Source organism: Elephantulus edwardii, unplaced genomic scaffold (genome assembly GCF_000299155.1).
Source record: "Elephantulus edwardii isolate Elephantulus edwardi_28Jun2011 unplaced genomic scaffold, EleEdw1.0 scaffold00014, whole genome shotgun sequence".
Lineage (NCBI taxonomy): Eukaryota > Metazoa > Chordata > Mammalia > Macroscelidea > Macroscelididae > Elephantulus > Elephantulus edwardii.
In genome coordinates this window covers 2,705,467-2,710,074 of record NW_006399764.1, presented here as the reverse complement: position 1 = coordinate 2,710,074, position 4,608 = coordinate 2,705,467, and the positions used below count along the sequence as shown (strand labels likewise).

The following is a 4,608-nucleotide window of genomic DNA, read 5'->3' as shown; positions in this document are numbered from 1 at the left end:
GAGTGGAAGCCCAAAATCTCTGTAAAAGTTTATGAAAATTAATAAAATATAATTATAGAAAAAAAAAAGATGAATTGGGAAAATCTGCTGTCAGAGACTTCTCCAGAGTAGTAAGAAGCAATGATGTCAGTCTAGATACTAGGTGTGCTTGATTCAGTCATATTCTTTACAATTACTTGCCACGTATCTATCAAAGAGTTGGAAAATGACTAAGGATGATAGAAGAACTACTAATGAATACCTTTGAATTGTGTTTCTGGAGAAATGTATTGTACATACCGTCGACTGCCGAAAGAACAGACGGGTCTTTCTGGAGAGGATGAAACTAGTCTGATCTTTGAAGCCAAGAAATTTGAAGCTTCATCTTATGTGATTTGAGCATGTGACTAAGAGGGACCAGTCCTTGGAGAAGGACATCAAGTTTAGAAGGGTGAAGGGCAGCACAGGAAAGGAAGATGCTGGATGTGATGGATTGACACAGTAACTAGGGTAAAAGGGGTAAGTTTGTTGAGACAGTGAGACTGGCTCTGAATAGGGCCAGGTTCAGAGCTGGTGTTCACAGGGTCACTATGTGTTGCAGGCAACTCAATGGCACATAACAAGTATCAGTAATCTATTTCTGAATTCACTGTTTCAGTCCAACTCATTGAAAATCTCCCTCTCCTTTGCTGAGCCCCCAACCCCATCTTTCCAATTATGATGTCCCTCTCTAATGAATAGCCTTCCCTAGCTACTTCTCAAAAATATGACAGATGAAACTGATTCACCATTTTTGCCCCGAGGAACACTCTGCATAGACTCTCACCAAGTCATACCTGTTTGTTTTGTTGGCAGTTCCTGAGATATTCAGTACTCTACTTCAGCACCACAATACAAAACATCAGTTCAGGGATGGGTAAACCAGCAATTGACTATCTAAAAGGAGGACATTAGGGCTTATGGCTTGAAACAGCTGGCTTTCACTTTTTCACAAAAGTAGTCATTGGTAGGAAGATTGCAAGGGAGGCAAAAAAACTCCTACTATATAAATGAACAATATATAATGTGGATGAACATATATGAAACACAGTGTATATGCAGGAAATACAATGTATACTAACAATACAAGTATTAATAATTGTAAAACCAGTCAAAGCACTTCAGTTTTGTAAACTTCATGCAATTATGGGCCAAACTCTATCCATCTTCAACAAAGATCTTTAGCTTGTCTGAGACTGTGAGAATGGAACAGAAAATATTACCCCAAATCAAACATTCCATGATGAGCTATGATTCTAGGTCTTTTTGTCTAATAGCAAAAGCTATGTTTTTAGCCATTATACTTTACTCCATGAGCTGACAAAGCGGTTAACTAGTGGACTGCTACCAGAAAGGTCTATAGTTCAAATTTACTGGGTGTTTCAGCAGAGAAAGATGTGATTATATGCTCTTGTAAAGGTACATAGCCATTAAAGATCTAAGAAACAGTTCCCTTCTCCCCTGCAGGGTCACTATGAATAAGAATTGGCTCAAACACAGTAGGTTTGTTTTATGATTAGGGCTCTATACCAGTTTTTATATTTTTAGAGTAACTGAAATGTCTTTGTTAGCAACAAATTATCTTGAATACTGTTCATACTAATTTTATATATGCTTTGTATTTTGAAAGACATTCAAGACTAATTTTTCTCTATCTTTACCTGGTACTAAAAATGTCATTATTTAATGCAAGCTTTTTTAAAATTCAGTGGATCTAATGTTTCAATATTTATAAAGTGCTTTTTAAACATTTTGCTGAGCCAAATATATCAGATCACAGTAGGAAATGCAACCCTTGCAGAAGTAAATAATGTATGCTAATCTTCCTCTTTTGTATTTCTAACAGATGGTGTCACATTATCTATCAAACTGAACTAATGATTTTGTTTTTAAATCATTCACATAAACTATATCTTATATAAAATAAGCTTCTTCCTTCTTGTGTTGTTTTTTTTTTCGTTATTTTATCCTTATATTGAGCATATCTGGATTATATAGATCATGGCTAGCAAAAATTTCCCAAGTAAATTGCAAGGAAGACAGCACTTATTAGACACAGAATCAAGACTCGGTATTGTATACATTGTTGCAGTTTAGATTTCATTAGAAGTGTTCTGAAGAAGTGGTTGGTTTTTTTGTTTTGTTTTGGGTTGGGTTGTTTTTTTGTTTTGTTTTTTTGATTATTTTTAATTTGAAGTGATTTTGTACCGAACCCAATCAGATAAAGAGATGATGACCCATGCTGTGAAATAGGGCTGATTATCGCAACCCCATGGCTTGCTCTGGACTGGCCTTTGCTTATGGATGCAGGTATTCAAAGTTTCCAAGTTGAACAGAGATTTCTTCAGCAAAAGGGATTTGCTTGCTTCCTCAGGGTACTTGGTTGATTGTTGTTGCGGTTGTTGGCTTTCATCAAGTCCACTATGACTCATAGCGACCCTAAAAACAGCCAGCCTGAACCCTGCCCTATCCTGGGCCATCCTCATCATCTCTGAAACACATCTCAACATCAAGGAAACAAAAATCCTCAGCACCGGATCAATAAGCAACATTATGATAGATAAAAAAAATTGAAGTTGTCAATAATTCCATATTATTTGGATCCACAATAAACAGCCATGGTACCAGCAGTCAAGAAATCAAAAAGATACATCATCTTGGAAAAAATCTTCTGTCAGTGACATCTCCAAAGTGCTAAAGAGCAATGGCAATGTCCATTTAAAAACAGACAGGGGACAACAACCACCGCTCTGTAAATAGCAACAACCTTCCTCTCCTTCTCCATCTTCTCCTTGGAACCGGGAAGCAGCATCAATGCATAAGTGCATCTCCATCCACGTTGGCCAGGCTGGTGTCCAGACTGGCAATGCCTGCTGGGAGCTTTACTGTCTGGAGCACAGCATCCAGCCTGGTGGCCAGAGGCCAAGTGACAAGACCACTGGGGGAGGAGATGACTCCTTCAACACCTTCTGCAGTGAGACTGGTGATGGCAAGCGTGTGTCCAGGGCAGTGTTTGTAGACCTGGAACCCACAGTCATTGATGAAGTTCGCACTGGCCCCTACTGCCAGCTCTTCCACTCTGAGCAGCTCATCACAGGCAAAGAGGACGCTGCCAACAACTACGCCCGTGGGCACGACACCATTGGCAAGGAGATCACTGACTTGTTTCTGGACCAGATTAGAAAATTGGCTGGCCAAAGCACAGGTCTCCAGGGCTTCTTGGTCTTCCACAGCTTTGGTGGGGGAACAGGTTCTGGCTTCACATCCCTGCTGATGGAGCACCTATCTGTTGATTATGGCAAGAAGTCCAAACTGGAGTTCTCCATTTACCCAACCCCCCAGGTTTCTACAACTGTGGTCGAGCCCTATAAATCCATTCTCACCACCCACACCACCCTGAAGCACTCAGATTGTGCCTTCATGGTAGACAATGAGGCCATCTATGACATCTGCCGCAGAAACCTTGATATTGAACACACAACCTGCACTAACCTTAACCGCTTTAGTAGTCAGATTGTGTCCTCTATCACTACTTCCCTCAGATTTTATGATACTCTGAATACCGATCTGACAGAATTCCAGACCAACCTGGTACCCTATCCCGCATCCACTTTCCCCTGGCCACATATGCCCCTGTTATCTCTGCGGAGAAAGCTTACCATGAACAACTTTCTGTCGCAGAGATGACCAATGCTTGCTTTGAGCCAGCCAACCAGATGGTGAAATGTGACCCTCGCGATGGTAAATACATGGCTTGCTGCCTGCTGTACCGTGGTGATGTGGTTCCCAAAGATGTCAATGCTGCCATTGCCACCAGCAAGACCAAACGTACCATCCAATTTGTGGATTGGTGCCCCACTGGCTTCAAGGTTGGTATTAATTACCAACCTCCCACTGTGGTGCCTGGCGGAGACCTGGCCAAGATACAGTGAGCTGTGTGCATGCTGAGCAACACCACAGCTATTGCTGTGACCTGGGCTTGTCTGGACCACAAATTTGATCTGATGTATGCCAAGTGTGCCTTTGTTCACTGGTATGTAGGTGAGGGAGTGGAGGAAGGAGAGATTTCTGAGGCCAGTGAGGACATGGCTGTCCTTGAGAAGGATGATGAGGAGCTAGGTGTGGATTCTGTTGAAGGAGAGGATGAGGAAAAGAATACTAAAGTTAAAATGTCTCAAAGGTGCTGCTTTTACAGGGAAGCTTATTCTGTTTTAAACATTGAAAAGTTGTGGTCTGATCAGTTAATTTGTATGCAGCAGTGTATACATTCATATACAACTACTGACCTATGCTTTAAAACATGAATTCCTTGTCACAGACTCAAGATGTCCATTTCTCTGATGGGTTTTGAATAAAGTATTCCCTCCCTTAAATGGAAAAACACATACACACACACACACACAAAACCCCAAAAACAACAACCCCCTGAAGCAGACATGCATGTGCCTGATTTAAGCTATGGTCTCCTCAATTATTTCTATGCATCTGAAAGATGGATAATGACTAAAGATTAAAGATGAAAAAGCTATATCTTCAAGTTATGATGTTGAAGAAGAGTTCTGAATGTGTCATGGTCTTCCAGGAGAAACA

General features: G+C 40.8%; 1 pseudogene; it reads left to right on the top strand.

Moving 5' to 3' along the window:
* The first annotated feature begins 2,832 nt into the window (after positions 1 to 2,832).
* LOC102871680 lies at positions 2,833 to 4,322 on the top strand (annotated as a pseudogene).
* The last annotated feature ends 286 nt before the right edge of the window (positions 4,323 to 4,608 follow it).